The 21499-nt window shown below is 41.6% G+C and overlaps 1 protein-coding gene across 1 annotated transcript in view; it reads left to right on the plus strand.

Moving 5' to 3' along the window:
- anapc10 (anaphase promoting complex subunit 10) overlaps positions 1-21499 on the plus strand; it is a 45606-nt gene that overhangs the window by 18175 nt on the left and 5932 nt on the right. The window lies entirely within an intron of this gene.

Consider the following 21499-nt stretch of genomic DNA (forward strand, 5'->3'; position numbering starts at 1 on the left):
TCACTAATGTCCTTTAGGGAAGGAAACTGCCATCCTTACCTGGTCTGGCCTACATGTGACTCCAGATCCACAGCAATGTGGTTGACTCTTAACTGTCCTCCTGGCAATTAGGGATGGTCAATAAATACTGCCTAGCCAGCGATGCCCTCATCCCGTGAATAAATAAATAAAAATTCACACCGTTTTTGTGTCACCCAGACTTTTACTTAATCCTGCTACAGCCAATGGTTTGATGTTATTTCTATATGATTATGCTTCTGTTGAAACCTTAGAAAATTTCTATGTTAAAAGTGCCACGCAACTGCAACACTCACTTTCCTCATCTAAGTTATTAACATATGTTGTGAATATTTGTGGCCCCTGCACTGACCTTGGTGGCACACCACTGGTTACAGGTTGTCATCCTGAAAATGCCCACTTACCCCAACTCTCTGTCTTCTATTAGTTAGCAAATCCTCTATCCCTATTAATATACTACCACCAACACCATGGGCACCCACCTTTTAAGTAGCCTAATCTATGGTACTTTGTCAAGCATGTCCTGGAAATGTAAATATATTAAATCCACAACTTGTTAACTCCTCAAATATTTCTAATAAGTTTGTCAGGCATGATTTCCCCTTTGTGAAACCATGCTGACTGTGTTCTCGGTATGCTATTTTTCCACTAACAGAAGTTAAGCTAACTGGCTTATATTTACCAGTTTTGCATCTTTCTGTTTTCAAATAAAGTTGTTACATTGGCAGTTTTCTAATCCCCTGGGAATTTTCTAGAATCTAAGGATTCTTGGAAGATTACTGCCAAGATTCTTCAGCTTCAACATATAGCGATGCTATTCAAATGCATATATTACTGTCATTTTAAACTTTTGCTTTTTAATTCATGCTTCCAAATTTTGCTTTTCAAGAATGTGGAATGACCTAGTTCATATTATGTGGCTTTTACCTTAATTGGATAAAAATGTTCTTTGGATATAATAACACTGTCACTGGTTCTGATTTGAGCATTATCATATGATGTGGAAACAGGCCCTTGGGCCCAATAAGTCCACACCGACTCCCCCAAAGAGCATCTCATCCAGACCCATTCCCCTACCCTTTCCCAGTAACCCTGCATTTCCCATGGCTAACACACCTAATTCACATATCACTGAACATCTAGCATGGCTAATCCACCTAATCCACATTTTTGGATTGTGGGAGGAGCACCCGGCGGAAATCTACGCAGACATGGGAAGAACGTGCAAACTCCGCTCAGACACCACCTGAGAGTGGAATCGAATCTGGGTTCCTGGTGCTGTGAGGCAGCAGTGCTAACTATTGAGCTATCATGCTGCCCCCAGGTTTTAGTTTTAGCTTTTAGTTTCCAGGTTTTCTCTCAAAAATATATGTATCTAGCAGATAGTTTGTTTTATCACATAATGGATATTAAACATTTCTCTAGATGCAAAACAATCTTAAAAGATTAGTTTGGAATCTGAAATTAATGAACACTTCCCAAACTAAAGTTAAACTGACTTCAGCTTGTATTTGCTTCATGATATTTGCATTTTGTGACTTTAACGTGAGGCAGCTTCACTTTCGGAGCCATGGTACATTTCTTGATGTAGGCTTGTCTGCTTCTTGAATAATGTGTCATCTCACTTTTTGCAGTTGTATGGCACTTTTATCATAAAAATAAAAATTCTAATGTTTTCCATTGAAGCATAATCATATAAGACAACGACAAATCATTGGCTTTAGCAGGGGACACTAAAGGTTTGGCCATTGAAATAGGTTTTGGGAGAGTCTTAAAGAAGGACAGGGAGGTAGAGAACCTAAACTTTAGGGAGAGATTTCCATAACATGCAGTCTAGATAGTTGAAGGCACGACTGTAAAGATTGAAGTGAAGGGATTTGAGAATCTGCAAAGGAAAATAGTTAGAGGAACATAAAGTTTTGGAGGAAAAGATTGAAAAAGGGAGGGGCAATGCTATATTACAAATGGAACATGAGTAAGAATGTTTAAAAAGAGTCTTGGTTGACAGAGAATAGGTCAGTGAGCACATTTGTAACCTAGAAACATAGACGAAAGGAGCAAGAGTCGTCTATTCACTGCCTCGAGCCTGCTGTGCCATTCAGTATGCTGGTTGTTCATCGAACACAATGCCATTCCCCATATCCCTTGACGCAAGCGCTATATCCGCGTCCTTTGTTTTTGCCCTCAACTACTATCTTTGTCAGTGAATTCCACAGACTCCCCACTCTTTGCAAAGAAATTTCTCCTCATCTCACTTTTAAAATGTTTACCCCTTAATCCTTAAACTATGATTCCTGGTTCTGAATTCCCCCCACCATTTGGAACATCCTTCCTGCATCTACTCTGTGTAGTCCTGTTAGAATTATATAGGTTTATGTAGGATTCCCCCTCTTATAAAGTCCAGTAAATACAATCCTGACTGACTGACTCAATCTCTCCTCATGCATCAGTCCTACCATGCCAGAAATCAATTTGCTAAACCTTTGCTGCACTCCTTCTGTGGAAAGAATATCCTTCCTTGGAAAAGGAGATCAAACTGCACTCAATACTCTAGGTATGGCCTCACCAGCGCCCTTTATAATTGCAGCAAGATCTCCTTATTGCTGCACTTGAATTCTCTCACTATGAAGACCAACATACCATCTGCCTTCTTTACTGCCTGCTGCACGCTTACATTCAGCGACTGGACACCCAGGACTTGTTGAAGATTCCCCTCTGTCAATTTACAGCTATTCCAGTAATAATCTGCCTTCCAATTATTGCTCCCAATAACCTCACATTTATCTATATGATACTGCATCTATCATGCATTTGCCCACTCACTCAACCTATCCAAATCATATTCTCTGCATCCTCCTCTCAGCTCTCCCTTCCACCCAGCTCTGTCATTTGCTAATTTTGAGAGTACATTTAATTCCCTCATGTGAGTTATTAACATATATTGTGAATAACTGGGGTTCTAGTACTGATCCCTGTGGTACTCCACTAGTCACTGCCTGCCATTAGGAAAAAAGATCTGTTTGTTCCTACTCTTTGTTACCTGTCTGCTAACCAATTTTCTATCCCTCTGAATACACTATCCCCAATCCCATGTACTTTAATTTTACACGCTAATCTCTTATGTCGAACTTTGTCAAAAGCCTTCTGAAAGTCAAAACAACCCATATCCACTGACTCCCCTGTTCAATTCTACTTGTTACGTCCTTGGAAGAATTCAAGAAGATTTGTCAAGTATGATTTTCCCTTTTGTAAATCCATGCTGACTGTGTTGAAGTGCTCGACTATAAAATCCTTGATAATACACTCTAGCATCTTCCCCAGCATTAAACTCACTAGTCTATAATTCTGTTTTCTCTATATCTCCCTTTTTAAATAGTGGGATTACATAAGCTACCCTCCAACCTGTCGGGACAATCCAGAATCTTAAAGTCTTGAAAGATGATCACCAATGCGTCCACCCTTTCTTGGACCATTTCCTTAGGTATGCTGGATGTAGAGTATCAGGCCTAGAGAATTTATCAGCCTTCAATCCTATCAATTTCTCCAACACCACTTTACTAATACAGATTTGCTTCAGTTCCTCTGTCTCACTTTGTTCACCATCATTTCTGAAATTTGTTTGTGTCCTACTTTGTGAGTGGAAACAAAGTATGAATTTAGTTCATCATCCATTTCTTTGTTCTCCATCATAAATTTTTCCTGTTTCTGACTGTAAGGGGACCTACATTAGTTTTTCTCTTCACATACCGATAGAAATCTCTACAGTCAGTTCTAATGTTCCACGCAAGCTTACTGTCCAAGTCTATTTTCCCTTTCTTAATCAATCGCTTAGTCCTCTTTTGCTGACTTATAACTACTTCCAATCCTCGGGTCTACGATTTCTTCTTGCTAATTTGTATGCTTCTTTTTTTGAATCTAATACTACTTCTAACTTCCCTTGTAAGCCATGGATTGGTCATTGTTCTCTTTGCATTCTCGCACCAAACAGGAATAAACAATTTTTGTTATTCATCCATTTGCTGTTTGAACATTTGCCATTGCCTATCCATTGTCCTTCCAACATTTCCCAATCCATTATAGCTAACTTACACCTCATAGCATCATAGTTTCCCTAATTAAGATTCAGGACCTGAGTCTTAGATTTAACTCTTACTGCTCTCTTGGCAATAAATGCTGATCCAACCAACTATGCCCTTATCCCATGAATGAATCACGGAGTCTTGAAGAATTCTGTCTTATTATGGTCACTCATCCCCAACGGGTCTTTCACAACTACATTTCAAATTATTCCTTTCTCAATGCATAATATCCAGTCGAAGATGGCCTGATTTTTTAGTAGGTTTCTCAATGTATTGTCCTGGACAACCATCCCGTATACTCTCTCGCCACATCAATAGGAGGAATTCCTAATGTGCTTAGCCCATTCTATGTGCAGATTAAAGTCATCCATAATTACAGATGTTCCTTTATCGCATCTCTAATTTCCTGTTTAGTGTCATTCCCATCATCATCAATACAGTTTGGTGGTCTACGTACCACCCCTTCTAATGTTTTTTGGCCCTGTTGTATTTTTGAATTCTACCCATGTAGATTCTACATTGCCTGAGCTAATATCTTTCCTCAATACAGTCTTGTATCCAATGCAACTCAACACTTTTTCCTTTTTGTCTAAATACTGAATACACCTGAATGTTTGTTTGGTTTCCATTCCCTGGTCACCCTGTAGCCATTTCTCTATAATCCCAGCTACATCATACCAATTTATGACATTTGTGTGACATAATTCATCCTCTTTATTTCGAATGTTCCATGCATTCAAGCACAAAACCTGCCCCGCCCTCCAGACATGCCCAACCTGAAAAAGGTCCGCCCCCCTCTCCAACAGGATTTCTGTTGCAATCTTTCTTCTTGTCCACCAACATTAATTTCACTGTCATTCCTGGTGTTTGACCAAGTATTTGCTAAAACTCGTTTCCACAGCCATATCACATTCCTCGGTGACTGTCTCCGGCTCAGACTCAACCCGCATGGATTCCAACTGAAGTTTCATCCCTCATGTTTTGAGTCCTCCCAGTATCACAGATATCTCCATGACATTCAGTTGTCCACAGACAGCTGCTGTCACCGCATCCTGAGATCTACACTCAGTGCCATGTGGTGTCACATTCACAATCTTGACCTTTCTCTCCAATAGCATTGCAACATGCTGGCTCAGGCTCGCACCACTCTGCAGTTCCACTTCATATTCCGGCTCATTTGTCATGCTATTGAGTTCTGAGGAAGGGTCACCAGACCCGAAATGTTAACTCTGAGTTTTTCTTCACTGCTGCCAAACCTGCTGAACTTTTCCAGCAACTTTTTTGTTCCAGGCACAAAGCTTGTCTTCTAAACATTTCTTGTCCCATTCTCACTATCTTTTACTTTTGGCTTGTTTGATTCTGGCCTTTGATTCCTAAGTCTATCACTCCTCTTATTCCACTTTCTTCCTTTTGTTCTTGTCTATGATTCCTCTTCCTCTAACCTCTTGTGTAGGTTCCTGTCTCTCTGCCAATTTAGTTTGAATCCACCCTAACCACTCTAGCAAAAGTCCTGCCTAGCTGTAACCTGTCCCACCTGTCCCACCTCCCCCAGAGCTGGTCCCAATGCTGCAGGAATCTGAAACTCTCCCCCTTTAGTCATGTGTCCACCAGCATGTGGCCCGGTAGTAATACTGAGATCACTATTCAGTTTGCTTCCCAATTCCCTATATTCTGCTCGTAGGACCTTATCCCATTTTTATAAATGTTGTTGGTTTCAATGTGTACCAGACTGCTGGCTGTATACCCTTTTCCTTCAGGATATCGTGGAGCCTCTCTGAGACAACCTTGACTATGGAGGCAACACACCATCTTTGAGTCTTGTTTGTGGCCACAGAAATACTTACCTATGTATTTTGCAATAGTCATGGGGATTCAATTGTGTTTCCACACATTTTACTTCTCCCATGTGCAACAGTATCAACCATGGTGCCATAAATTTGACTTGCTGTTTTCCCCTGAGAGATCATTCCCATCAGCAGTATCCAGAGCAATATTTCTGTTTTGCACAGGAATAACTGCAGGAGACTCCTGCCTTGTCCTCTTGCTCTGTCAGGTAGTCATCCATTCCATTTCTGCATGTGGAGTGTTAGCCCGCAGTGTAAGCACCTCTCTGTAGGTGTTGTCCATGATTCTCTCAGTTTTGCAGATGTTCCAAAGTCCAGGCTGCCAGGAGCTGCAGCTGGAGACACTTCCTGCTCACAAGTTGGTCCTAGGCATGGAAAGATGCCCAGCTTCCCACATAGAGCAGGAGGTGCACACCGTGACTGAGTTCTCCTGCCATGACTTACTCCTTTTAAGTTAAACCTTTTGGGAGATGCTTAATATCAAATAATATCATTTTCTCAAGTGTCCTTCTTTCCTGTTCCTTGTTACTATGGACTACAGCCCTTAAACTATAAACCACAAAAAGACCTTTCCAACTATAAGAGATAAAAGTTGGTAAATATTTACCTGATCTTATCTACAAGTTACCAATCAACTCTCTCCCTTGAAGCCTCAAGTTCTATACTAGTATAAGACCACTCTGGTTTTCCCAGCAAGCTGGACACCCTTCCCAGATTGCTCACTGCTCACTGTGACGCCTACTGCGAGAACCAATTGTAATGTGCAGTTGATGCAGATTAGGATTTAGAGGGCACAACTTTAGTTATATTCAATATGTTAGAGTCAAAATAGAGCTGGATATTGTCATCAAACGTGATCCACAGGTAGCAGTGCAGCAAGAAATATCACAGAACATTACAGAATCATAGAGACATAGAGTAATAAAGCATGGAAAAGGCCCTTCGGCCCAAACTCGTCCATGCTCACCATGGTGCCCGCTCAGCTAGTTCCAATTGCCCGCATTTGGTCCATATCCCTCTAAACGTTTTCCATCCATGTACCTATCTAAATATTGTTTAAATGTTGCTATTGTACCTGCCTCAACCACTTTCTGTGGCAGCCTATTCCATATACGGACCACTGAGTGAAGAAGTTACTCCTCAGATCCTCCTTCAATCTTTTCCCGCTCACCTTAAACCTATGCCCTCTATTTTTCAATTCCCCATCACTGCAAAAGGACAATATGCATTCGTCCTATCTATGCCCCTCATGATTTTATACACCTCGATAAGGTCACCTCTCATTCTCCTCTGTTCCAAGGAATAAAGTCCTATCCTGGCCAACCTCTCCCTCTAACTCAGGCCTACTAGTCATCAACATTCTCGTAAATCTTCTTTGCACACTTTCCAGTTTAACTATGTCTTTCCTATAACAGGGTGTCCAAAACTGTACGTAATACTCCAAGTGCAGCCTCACCAATGACTTATACAACTATAACATAACTCCTATACTCAGTGCCTTGACCAATGAAGGCCAGCATGCTAAATGCCTTCTTTACCACCCTGTCTACCTATGACACCACTTTCCACGAACTATATACTTGTACTCCTAGGTCCCTCTGTTCCGTAACAGTCCTCGGGACCTTACTACTTACTGTACAAGTCCCACCTTGGTTTGACTTTCCAAAGTGCAGTACCTCACACTTATCTGTATTGAATTGCATTTGCCAATCCTCAGCCCACTTGCCCACCTAATCAAGATCCCTGTGTAATTTTTGACAATCTTCCTCGCGCTCAGTGATACCTCCTAATTTTGTATCATCCACAAACTTACTAATCATGCCTTGTACATTCACATACAGATCACTTATGTAAATAACAAATAACAAAGGTCCCAGCACTGACCCTTGTGGCACACCACTAGTCACTGGCCTCCAGCCTGGGAAACAACTTTCAACCATCACCCTCTGCTTCCTACCATCGAGCCAATTTTGAATCCAATCAGCTAGCTCTCCCTGGATTCCATGCAACCTAACTTTCATGACTAACCTGCCATGCGGGACCTTGTCAAAGGCCCCACTAAAGTCCATATAGACAACATCCATTACCCTACCCTCTATTATCCTCTTGATTGCCTCTTCAAAATTTGTCAGATATGACTTCCCACGCACGAATCCATGCTGACTGTCCCTAAGCAGACCTTGACAATCCAAATGTTGGGTGATCCTGCCCCTCAGTATCCTCTCCAATAACTTGCCCACCACTGATGTCAGGCTCGCTGGCCTGTAGTTCCCTGGCTTGTCTTTGCTACCTTTCTTAAACAATGGAACAACATTAGCCATCCTCCAGTCTTCCGGAACTTTACTGGTGGCTAAAGATGAAGCAAAAAACCTCTGCAATTTCTACCCTAGCTTCCCACAATGTCCGAGGATGGACTTGATCAGGCCCTGGGGATTTATCCACCTTAATGCATTTTAAAGCTGCAAACACCTCCTCTCTGGTAATATGTACACGGTCCAAACATCCCCACTTGTCTCCCTTATTTCCTTAGTATCCATGATTCTCTCCTCAGTAAACACCAAAAAGAAATATTCATTAAAAATCTCCCCCATCTCTAGTGGCTCCACACATAGACAGCCATGCTGATCTTTAAGGGGACTTATTCTCTCCCTAGCCACCCTTTTAACATAGCTATAGAACCTCTTGGGATTATCTTTAACCTTATCTGCCAGATCTATCTTATACCCTCATTTTGCTCTTCTGATTTCCCTCTTAAATGTGCTCCCACACTTTTTATAGTCATCTAGAGATTCACTTGAGCCTGAAAGCTTAAACCCAATGTATGTTGCCTTCTTTTTCCAGTCCAAAGCCTCAATATCTCTCGTCAGCCAGGGATCCCTAAAACTGCCAGCTTTTCCCTTCACTCTAACGGGGACGTACTGTCCCTGGACTCTTGATATCATGCTTCCCACTTGCCGTTCATTCCTTTTCCTTCAAACAGACTCGCCCAATCGACCTCTGCCACATGCGGTCTAATGGCCCCAAAATTGGCCCTGCTCCAGTTCAGCACCTTAACCTGTGGACCTGTCCGATCTTTCTTTTTCCATAGCTGTTAAGAGAATTGTGGTCACTGAACCCAAAGTGCTCTCAAACTAACACTTCAGTCACTTGCCTGACCTCGTTTCCTAAGAGGAGGTCTAGTGTTGCACCCTCCCAAGTAGGGCCCTCTACATATTGATTTTGGAATGTTTCTTGGACATGTTTGACAAATTCCACCCAGTCCAGGCCTTTTGCATTCTGGGTGGCCTAGGCAATGCAGGGGAAATTAAAATCTCCATCCAATACTACTCTATTATTCCTACAAGTATCCGCAATCTCTCTATACTTCTGCTCCTGTCGTTCCCACTGGCTATGTTTGGGTCTATAATACAGTCCCAACAGAATGACCATCCCCTTGTTTCTAAGTTCTAACCATATGGCCTCATTTGATGACTCTTTAAGAATATTCTCTCTAAGCACTGTTGTTATGTCCTCCCTTATCAAAAGGGCAATTCTCCCCTCCTTGCTAACTTGTGCTTCTGTAATTCCTGTAGCTTCTGTACCCTGGAACATTGAGCTGCCAGTCCTGCCCTTCTCTCAGATATATTTCTTGTTATGGCTATAATATCGCAGTGCCCAGAGCCAATAAATGCTCTGAGCTCATCTGCCTTACCAGTCAGGCCTCGTGCGTTGAAATAAATGCACTTTTTAAACCAGAAGTCTTTTCCCTCCTTTTACTGTGCCTCTGGCTATCCTGAATAGTAAACTTGCTCTCGATGGCTAATGTATTTTCCCCTGACTTCTCAATGGCCCCTCTTTTATTCAGAGTCCCACCCCTCTGTCAAACTAGTTTAAACCCTCCCGGGTAACACTAGCAAATCTCCCCGCAAGGATGTTGGACCCCCTCCAGTTCAAGTGCAACCCATCCCTCTTGTACAGGTCACCTCGACCCCAGAAGAGATCCCAATGATCCAAGAATTGAAACCCTGTCCCCTATACCAGCTCCTCAGCCACGCATTCACCTGGCCTGTCTTTCTGTTTCTGTCCTCACTGACACATGGGACTGGGAGTAATCTGGAAATCACTACCCTTGAGGTCCTGCTTTTTAACTTCTTACCTAACTCCCTATATCATTTCACAGGACCCCATCCCTTTGTCTACCTATGTCATTTGTACTGATGTGCACAATGACCTCTGACTGTTCACCCTCCCCCTTCAGAATATTCTGCAAATGCTCGGAGATGTCCTTGACCCTGGCACCCGGGAGGCAACACGCCATCCTGGCGTCTCTTCTGCAGCCACAGAAGTCTGTCCCCCTTACAACTGAGTTTTTCCTATCAGTATTGCTCTGTCTGACTGGGCCTCAGAGCCAGTCACAGTGCCGCTAACCTGACTGCTGCTGCTAGCCCCTGAAAGGTCATTCCCCTCCAACAGTATCCAAAGTGGTATACCTGTTATTGAGGGAAATAATGCACTATCTGCCTTGCCCTTGCCCTTGCCCCCACCCCTTACCTTTCTGGTGGTCATCCAGCCACCTGCCGCCTGCACCTTCAGAGTGACCACTTCACTATAGCTCTTATAAATGATGTTCTCTGCACTCTGGATGATCTTGAGTGTATCCAGCTCCAGCTCCAGTTCCCTAATGCAGTCTGTCAGGAGCTGCAGCTGGGTGCAATTCTCACAGGTGTAGCCACCAGGGACACTGGAAGTCTCTCTGCTCTGCCTGAACATGCCACTGCCCTAACTGCCATCCCCACTGCCTTCAGTCTAGGCAGAGAGAGAGTTAAAGAGCCCTTACCTGTACCCCTTCTCAGCCTCCTCACACCAAAACCCCTCGAGGAAAGGCCTCAACACTTCCAATCTAACACTGGCCCACTCTCTTAAGGGCTGCTCCATGTACACCTTTACCTTCCCAGTCATCCTCTTCACAGAGTCTTTTTTTTTTTGGTCAGAGCAGGTTGGAGGATAGGAAACACCAACGTAGACACGATTAATAATAAATCTTTGCCACAGTGTAAATTTCAGGCTGAATATGTTCTAGCATAACCTGAATTTTATCTTTATCCACTAGGTGTCACTGTTTTACAGAAATTCTTTGCTGTACATTTCCCAATATGTAAAATTAGAATTAATCATTTGAGAGCTGTTTTGTATTCTTGCTTTTTGGGAGGAAGGTCTGGTAATAATGTTGATATGGTGATTTCTGCACCCCGATTTTTCTCCCCCCACCCCAATTTTATTAATTTGAAAACTGTGCATGTTTAAAGGTGGTGGAGATTAGAAAATAGGCTGATTCTCTGTACTGCATCCTTTCACTTTTTGAGCAGGGGACAGACGGTTGACAAACCATAACCAACTATACAAATTTAGAGAGGATATATCTTGATATCCTTTCTAGTTTTCGAATATTAATATTGGCTCTTAAAAGATATTTAACAATATTTAAATACCTTTTGTTAAGTATTTATTTTAAAATGCTGCTAGACAAATTAAAGTTATTAAAATAGAAATATTTTGTATGCTGAGTTTGTGTGGCATGTTAATCTCATTTAATTAACTTATTTTGACTTTGTCTTTAAATATTATCTTAAAGTCATTTTAATTGCATAAATGTCTCAGGCCTATTTATTTGAGTCAGTATCGACATAATTCGGGGGTCCCGATAGATAGAAGTCACGTGAAACTTTACCAGTCATTTGTCAGGTAGCCCAATCTACTGTTCTAGTATATTACATTGACCTTCAAAATCATTCTTTCTCCACTGTGCCAGAAATGTGTTCATTGCACTGGGTATGTCTAATATGTTTTATAATAAGGAGCTTGAATCTTGAGTAAATGCTGGATGGAAATGTAAACTGTGGACAATGTAATAAGGCTGCATACATACACACAAAGGTTAAATTAGTTGAGTGGCAAGTTGGCAGATGTAACATAATGTTGGGAAGTGAAAGATTATTCACTTTGGTAGTGAGAACAGAAAAGCAGAATATATTTTAAAAGGTGTGAAACATGTAAAGGTTGATGTTTAGAAGAACTTTGTGTCCCTTGCACGAGCATACCAATGTTAGCAGGCAAGTACAGGAAGCAATTAAAGCAAATGTCACATTGGCCTTTATTGCAAGGGTATAGGGTACAAGAATAGAGAAGTCTTGTGATATTGTGCAGTGTTTTGGGACTACAACCAGAGTACTATGTACATTTTTAGTCTCAATAGTTAAGATAGGCTATACTTTGGAGGCACTGCGGAGAAGGTTCACAAGATTGGTTTCTGGGATGAGAGGGTTGAACTATGTCTGGAGGCTGAATAAAGAGTTTATTCAAAAATGAGCATTGATCTTATGAAACTATCCAAGATTCTGAAGATAACAAAACCAGAAATTGCTGGCAAAACTCAGCACGTCTGGCAGTATCTGTGGGGAGAAAGCAAAGTTAACATTTCAAGTCCGCTGGCTCTTCATCAGAACTGATAGTAGCTAGAAAAATGTGGTATTTATGCTGAAGACTATGTTGGGGAAGGTGGAGGATAAGCGGAAATGGAGCTCAGAGATATACGAAAAGGGTAGGCAACAAGGGAATTATTGATAGTGGGCCAGAACAGAAGAGAAGCTGAATAAGTTATGAGAGCTGAGTGTAAGACAGAATGGGTGGGCTGTGCTGAAAGCAACTCGTGTCATGACAGGACCAGGTATGGGGTGGGTAAAAACATGAAAGGATGGAATCAGGCTCTAAAGTTATTGAACTTAGTGCTGAGTTCTTGTGACAACAGTATTCCCAAGTGGAAAATGAGTTGCTGTTCTTCGAGTTTGCGCTAAGGCTTGCTGGAACACTGCAGCAGGCTTATAACAAAACCTGACAAGCTAGACACTGGAAGGTTATTTCCCTAGGCTGAGTGCCTAAAATATTGGGCACAGTCTTAGGATATGGGTGTGAATAATTTAAAACTAATTTTGAGAAGAAATTCCTTCACTGAAAGGCTTGTGGATTTTTGGAATTCTCTACCTCTAACAAAGATGCTCCATCTTTGAAAATATTTAAGTTTGAGAGAGACAGTTGAATGATCGGGAGTAGGAAAGTATGTAGCGAGCATGTGGGAAAATGGAGTTGAGGCAGAAAATCAATGATGATCGTATTGAATGGGGATGCAGGCCTAACTGGCCAAATGGTCAACTCCTTCTATTTCTCATGATCTTGCATAAAAGGAATTTCTTTATATCAAGTGGTGGGCAAATTATTGGAAAGGGCTCTGAGACAGGATTTATGATCACTTGGAAAGGCACAGTTTGATTCATGATAGTCAGCATGGATTTGTGGGGGATAGATCATGCCTCACAAACCTTATTGAATTCTTTGAAGAGATAACCAAACACGTGGATGAAGGTGGAGCAGTGGATGTGGTATACATGGATTTAAGTAAGGTGTTTGATAAGGTTCCCCTTGGTAGGCTCATGCAGAAGGTAAGGAGGTATGAGATAGGGGGAAATGTGGCAGATTGGATTCAGAATTGGCTGACGCTTAGAAGACAAAGGGTGGTAGTGGACGGAAAATATTCAACATGGTGCTCAGTTAGGAGTGGTGTACCACAAGGATCTGTTCTGGGTCCTCTTCTATTTGTGATTTTTGTAAATGATTTGGATGAAGGAGTGGAAGGGTGGATTAGCAAGTTCGCGGACAATACGAAGGTGGGTCATGTTGTGGACAGTGCGGAGGGCTGTTCTAGGTTACAAAGAGACATTGATAGAATGAAGAGCTGGGCTGAGAAGTGGCAGATGGAGTTTAACCCTGAAAGGTGTGAGGTGATTCATTTTGGAAAGACAAACTTGAAAGCAGAATACAGGGTTAACGGAAAGATTCTTGGCAGTGTGGAGGAGCAGAGGGATCTTGGGGTTCATGTTCACAGTTCTCTGAAAGCTGCCACCCAGGTGGATAGAGTTGTTAAGAAGGCGTATGGTGTGTTAGCTTTCATTAATAGTGGGATTGAGTTCAAGAGCCGTGAAGTTATGCTCCAGCTATACAAAAGCCTGGTTCGGCCACATCTGGAGTATTGTCTCCAGTTCTGGTCACCTCATTACAGGAAAGATGGAGAAGCATTGGAAAAGGTGCAAAGGAGATTTACCAGGATGTTGCCTAGAATGGAGGGAAGGTCTTACGAGGAAAGGTTGAGAGAGCTAGGGCTTTTCTCTTTAGAATGACAAAGGATGAGAGGTGACTTGATAGAGGTGTACAAAATGACCAGAGGTATAGATAGAGTAGACAGCCAGAGACTTTTTCCTAGGGTGGAGGTAGCTTTTACAAGGGGACATACCTTTAAAGTGAAAGGAGGTAGATATCGGGGAGATGTCAGAGGTAGGTTCTTTACTCAGAGTGGTAGGGGCATGGAATGCATTGTCGGAGAGGGTAATGGAGTCGGCCTCATTAGGGGCATTTAAGTGGCTATTAGATAGGCATATGGATGATAGTATAAGGTAGCGGTGGAGGTTAGATAGACCTTAGGTTTCGGGTAAAAGTTCAGCACAACATCGTGGGCCGAAGGGCCTGTACTGTGCTGTACTGTTCTATGTTCTATGTTCTAAGTATCTCGTGTATAAAAGCTAAGAGCTGTTAATTGTCATTCTGAACCCTTTGAGTCTTCAGTGTTGGCTACTCAATACTTTATTTTTTAAATGTAGTTACTGAAGCTAGGGTCATACATTGAACACTTATGTGTGATCATTTCTCACATTATTCAAACCTACATCTGCTTGAAACTGCGAAGGAACCAAGCACTTAACCTCTAAGGCTAAGCTTTTATGATACAATAAAGTCCCCATTATCCATATTTCTCATGCAACCAGCAATAGATCGGAATAGGAGTTGAGCCAGGTATAGTGTCTGATGGGGACTGTGGAAGAGGTAGGGGTGGAAATTGCAGAGACTCTGGTCATAATTTCACAACCTTCTTTAGACTTTGGGTGGTGCCAGAAGACTGGAGAATAGTAAATGCCACCCCTTGTTCAAAAATAAGGATGTGAAGATAAACCCAGCAATTATAAGACCAACAGTTTCAACTCAGTAGAAAAGATTTTAGAAACAATAATCCTGAGCAAATTAACATCCATTTGGACAAATGTGTGCTAATTAAGGAAAGTCAGTATGGATTTTTCAAAACCAAATTGTGTTTAACTAACTCAATTGTGTTTTCTAATGAGGTAACAGACAGAATAAATGAGGGTAATAAAGTTGATGCTATGTAAGAATCTCCAGAGACTGGGTAGCAATCGGGGATTCCAAGCTAGGGTAAAGTCACTTCCCTGGTTTGGTCAAAATACATGTCTCTCAATTTCAACAGTGGTCATTAATATTGACTGTCATCCCAGGTCAGTAACACTGGTCTCTAGTCTGTTCAATTGTCATTCTGTCATCTGGTTTCCTGCCTGATCATGAACCACCTTTAAAGCATGATACTTGAGACTGCCAGGAAGGATGAGTTGCTTCACCTCTCGTGTTGTCCTGAACTAGCCAAGAGCGAACTTCATCCTCCTCCTAGATTCTCTTCCACCAGCTTATCAGTTTCCATGCCTGTTTGGGCTCCTTCATCAGATGGCACCAGTTGGTGGATGTTGGGTTTTTCAATGGATGCAAAGTCTCCAGATGAGATGTTATTGAACTGTTGAATAAATACAATCTCAAGATTTTGTTTGTATTTAGTGTGATTTTAATATCAAAATTAGGATGAGACACTGTTTCCATTAAATTTGTATAAATGCTCAGCAATTTCAGGGGAGTGACAGGTGTTCAGATAAATGCTAGTATCCAAATATTGCTGTTAAAGTTTCACAGTTCTACCGATGGTTTTATGAAAATGGCTATTCACTGTCTGCCACATGATTGATTCAGTGATATCATAGAGTTGTTAGATTTGTAGATTAGATAGAAACTGAACCTAATGCAAGCATAGGTACCGTTGTGTTAAGTGCTCCTAACTGCCAATCAATCTTACACTGAAAATTAACTTCTTTTTACAAATGTTGCCTTCTGTTCCTTTATATTATGAATTATATAGATTATTATTGGAGATTATATATTCAAAGCAGGTTTATTTCATTTTCCTTGTCACTACATTTCTCATTTTTAATCCTATCTTCCTTTCCTTTCCACTACCCACCCACCTTGCTGCACAGTCCTATTGTTTATTTCTCAATTTGTAAATAGCAGGGTGCCCTATATCCTGGATTTTCTGGAGTCACTATAATTTGGCTTTTCTTCCCATTTCCCAAGTGACACCTTCCTGGGATGCATTTTGTCTGGGATATTTCTGCCTAAGGGCTTTATTTCTGTGCGTGCATTGGTCACAGAAGTTTCGTCATTTGTGTAATGGGTTGCATTCAGTTGTTCAGGAAGTTGAGTCCAAGCTGGTAGTATCAAAATCAGGACAAGTGACCCTTTCCTTCTGCCCACCTCTCAAAAGACAATTTTTTTTCCTTTCTTTTCTCTGTAATTGGGGTTATCCTGTCAAAGAGCTGCATAAATGCCTGCTCTCATCATTCAGGTTCCTGGTGCCTATTTGTTTTCACTTTGCCATTCACAACTTGCACTTTCAGCAAAATAAAAACCAAAAGAACTGCAGATGCTGTAAATCAGGAACAAAAACGGAAGTTGCTGGTCTTCAGGTCTGACAGCATCTGTAAAGAAAAAAATTAGAGTTAACGTTTCAGGTCCGGTCATCCTTTCTTCCTCATAGATGCTGCCAGACCTGCTGAGCTATTCTAGCAACTTCTGTTTTGTACTTCCAACGATTTTGGTGGTCAGAATGTACGACATGAAGCTCACAGACAGCATGTTCTCCCAGTTGTTACTGTCCTCTATCACAAAAATCTTAGATGATGTACACAGAGTTTGGGCAAGCTGCTATCTCTAGAGGACCTGACAAAGGCTTTCGAGAAGAGTAAAATTCCCAAAAGTGACAGCTTATCAGCTATGTTGTATTCGACTCTGTGGGACCTAATTGGGCAGGTTCAATTGGAAATGTATGAAAGTATGTTTCTGGCCAGAAGCATGTGTGAATCATTCAGGAATGGCATCATCACCTTCATCTACAAATTGAAGGGAGATAGTCAGGAAATTAAGAATTGGCAGCCGATCTCACTTAATGCAGATTACAGAATTATGCCCAAGGTCATATCTGCTCCAGGGTCAGTGATTTGGCCTGACAAGATTTGTACTGTTATGGTTCGTTGGCTCGCCGAGCTGGTTCGTTGTTCAACAGATGTTTCATTACCCTGCTGGGTAACATCATCAGTGCAGCCTCTGATGAAGCGCTGTTGTGTTTTCCCGCCTGTCATTTAAACTCTGGTGTCCGTTGAGCTGGGTTACCTCACTTCCGGCTTTCCTTCACAATGGAGTGTATATGGGGTCTAGCTCTGTGTTTATTGATGGCTTTCTTAGTGGAGAACCAGGCCTCTAGGAATTCCTGTGCTTGTCGCTGCTTTGCCTGTCCCAGGAACTTGGTGTTGTCCCAATCGAATTGATGGTTTTCCTTATCCATGTGAATGGAGATGAGTGAGTATATGTCATGTCTTTTTGTTGCCAGTTGATGTTCCTGTACTCTTGTGGTTAATTTCCTTCCTGTTTGTCCAATGTAATGTTTGTCACAGTCTTTGCAGGGAATCTTGTATATGACATTGGTCCTGCCCATAGTGGGTAGTGGGTCTTTGGTTGAGGTGAGCAGTTTGCATAGGGTTGATGTGGGTTTGTGTGCTACTCTAATGCCCAGTGGTCGTAGGAGTCTTTGTATTGTATTTGTACTGTACTGGGCAGGATGATCACTGAGTGCTTCACGTCACTCAGGCATATGATCGTTCATATGCAAGGCACTGGGGGTGGGTTCATCAGCCTGGACAAGGAGAGGCCTTTGACTGAATATCACACACTTCCCAATAGACAATGCTCTCCAAAATGGGTTTTGAGGAGTGAACCTGCAGTTGGATTCAACTGCTGTACACAAACATCAGTAGTTCAGTCTTAATCAATGAATGGGGATCAGAAAGCTTCCTGGACTTGTGCAGGGCTGTCCTCTCTCTCCTACATTGTTTTTGTTGCATAGTGCTTTTTGTTGACTCCATCAGGAAAAAATGTGGCCTTGAGTGGTGACTGTCTCAGGCAGCAGAGACCTGCAGGTCAAGGTCTTCCTATATGTGGGTGGTATTATTTTCTACTCAGATGAGCTGTTAGTGCACTGACTCATGAGTAACTGCAATCAGTCAAACTGGCCTTCACTGTACGCTAAACATTGGGAGGAGCGTATCACCAAGATAAGACAAAAACTGGGCTTGTGGGAGTGCTGATCATCCTCCAATGCTGATAAAAATCTGGTCATCAGGTTTGAGGTGCTCGTGTTGTTGTACATGGTGGAGGTCAGGCCCATTTCCTCACCCGTGTTGTAGTGGTCACTCAAGCCAACTTTTACTTCATTTGGGAGATCAAAGATGTTTAATGTCCATAGGGACACCATGTACAACTCTGTGAATAGAGGGAGAAGAATGTACTCAATGTTGTGCATCTTTGTGTGTGTCTACATTGAGTTATGGTACACCCAATACACAAACTAATTGTCAGCATGTACTGAGGTTCTACTTGACCCCAATGTTGCAAAGGATGGGTCAGTCTACATTGATGTACAAGTAGTTGGGCCATTCTGTGTCAGTTGTCCCTCCTGGAAACATTTGTACAGAAAAATACCTTTGATCACATCTATCAGGCAGCAATCAGAAGCTAATGTCCTCGAGGCCCTAGGGAGAGAGTAGAAAGTCGATCTTGGGAGGTTTCCTAAGCAGACTGAGAAATTAATTTGACAGAATGCCTCATCTCCAGAACTTTGCTACATGCACCAAGATGTAGCTTGCCTGGTGGTGAGAAGGGCAGTACCTGTCAGATCTTCTATGTACACACAGACTTTCTGCACTACTGTAGACTGCAGTGGAGGAGATACAGGAGGCGGATGCACAACCTGTGAGTGTAGGGAAATTTGGTGAAGGGTATGAGATTGTTTTTACTTGAATCTGTGGATTGACCAATCTACCTTTATTGTTATGATCCCTGCTGATGTTACTACTGGACAGCCCAGACCTCAGACTGAAATCTGGCTTGATAGAATTTATTTTGTGTTTTTATTTAATAAGATGACCTTCACTAGAAGTATGAAGTACTAAAAATTTGTTTTTTAACAATAAAACAGAAGCTTATTATGCAAAGGAAAACAAGCCAATCGAATGAACTGATGTATTTGCATAGAATACGCATTGAAGGATTTTGAGACACTGAACTGAAATCAAAAGTTTTTCAAGTTACATATGCTTCCCCTAAGCCAAAAAAAAATTACCGAACCTGCTAACTGAAAGTAGTTTAATGATTCAACCCATCGTGTCTGTACCGTTCACAAAAAAGCTACGGAGCTAGTCCTACTCCCCAGCCATCTACATTCATCATTTTCAAATACATATCTAGCTCCCTTTTGAAACTTCCTCTGGAATCTTGATCCACCATTCTCCCGGCAGTGCACTCCAAATAATAACTGAGTAAAGAAGTTTCCACTTGTCTCACTTAGCTCTCTTGCTGGCAGTCTTGAGATTGTGACCCTTAGCTACTAACATACCAACTAGTGGAACAAAGTATCCATTATCCTGTCAAAATTGTTCATAATTTTAATCATCTCAATAAAGGTCTTAATGTTCTCTGCTGTAAGGAGAATAAGCCTAATCTCTCAAATCTCTCCTTTTATCTAAAGTCCCTCATTTCTGGTGTCATTCTAGGAAATCTCCTTTGCAGTCTCTCCAGGACTTTAACATCCTTCCTTAAATAAGGTGACCAGAACTGAACACAATACTCCAAATGTGGCCTGACCAATGATTTGTCGAGGTGTAGCATCACTGCCTTGGTTTTATATTTTATGCCTCTATTTATAAACTTAAGGATCCTAAAAGCTTTCTTAATAACTGTTTCAACTTGCCTGCCACCTTCAGAGAATTGCTCAAGTGAAACCCTGAGGCCCCTCTGCTCTTATACTCACCTCAAAGTTGAGCCTGTATTGTCTTTCTGTGTTACTTCTACCAAAGTGTGTTACCTCACATTTCTCTAAATTGAATTTTTTCCACCCAGGTGTCTGCTCATTTGGCCAACTTGTTAGTGTCCCTTTGAAACCGCACAGCATCATCCTCACAATTCTCTACTCTCCCCAGCTTAGTGTCATCTGCACATTTAGAGATTTTGCCCACGTATACCCATGTGTTTGAAGAACATTTTCCTATTTGTTTTAGCACAGCCTGCCATCCTTTCCTCATGCCTTCTTCTTAACCTTCCTTATTCCAGTCTTACTGTCTTACCTGCATTTGGGATACTCTTCGTGATTTCTATTGCTGTCATTATTCTGGTATGCATCAAATACCTCCTTTAACTTCCTTATTTTCTCATCAATATCCTTAGAGCACCCTGGACGACTATCTTTGGATACCCATGTCTAGTTCTCATGAGTTTATACTTAGCTTACATCCTGTTTATCTCTTTTGAAATTCTTCCACTTGTTATCCACTGTTTTATCTACCAAAATGCATTTCCAATTAACCGCTTTTTATCCACTGTTTTATCTACCAAAATGCATTTCCAATTAACCTGTTCCAGTTCAATTTTTACATTTAAAATCTGCCCTTTTCCAGTCTAGGATCTTAATTATTGACTGATTTTATCCTTTTCCAACTTAACATTGAACCTTATTATATTACGATTGCTATTTCCCAAATATTTCCACACTCTGATGTTCTCCACTTGGCCTACCTCATTTTCTAGGACAAGGTCAGTTCATTCCCTGGTACGGCTGGAAATGTACTGTTCCAGAAAGTTCTCCTGCACACGATGCAGGAATTTCTCCCTTTCCATTTCCCACATTCTATCTTTTTTCCATTCTATTCCTCACATTCTACCCTTTTTTCCACCCTAGGTAAATTGAAATCACAACCCCAGTTAAAGATTCAGTTCTGTTTTGGCTTGATCCATGTGTCTGTCAGTGTTCTATGTCATATCTCCATACAGTAATTTCTGCTACCAGTTCTCCAGTTTTGGAACATAGGACCATACAGCACAGGAATGGACCCTTCAGCCCATGATGTTGAGCCAAACATGATGCCAAGTTAAACTAATCCCTTCTGCCTTCCTTTGGTCCATATCTCTCCATTCCTTGCATATTTGTGTGCTTATCTATCATATCAGATCTGCCCCTATCATATCTGTCTCCACCACCACACCAGGCAGTGCGTTCCAGACTTCTATCACTTTGTGTTTAAAAAAAACTTGTCCCTCACCTCTCTCTTGAACTTTTCCCCCTCTCACTTTAAATGCATGCTCCTTGTATTAGACATTTTAACTCTGGGGAAAAAATTCTGACCGCCAACCCTATCTATGCATCTCATAATTTTATGGATTTCTATCAAGTCTCCCCTCAGCCTTTGCTGTTCCAGAAAAGAGAACCCAAGTTTTTCTAGCCTCTGCTTATAGCTCATACCCTCTAATCCAGGC

Source organism: Rhincodon typus, chromosome 1, assembly GCF_021869965.1.
Source record: "Rhincodon typus isolate 14 chromosome 1, sRhiTyp1.1, whole genome shotgun sequence".
Lineage (NCBI taxonomy): Eukaryota > Metazoa > Chordata > Chondrichthyes > Orectolobiformes > Rhincodontidae > Rhincodon > Rhincodon typus.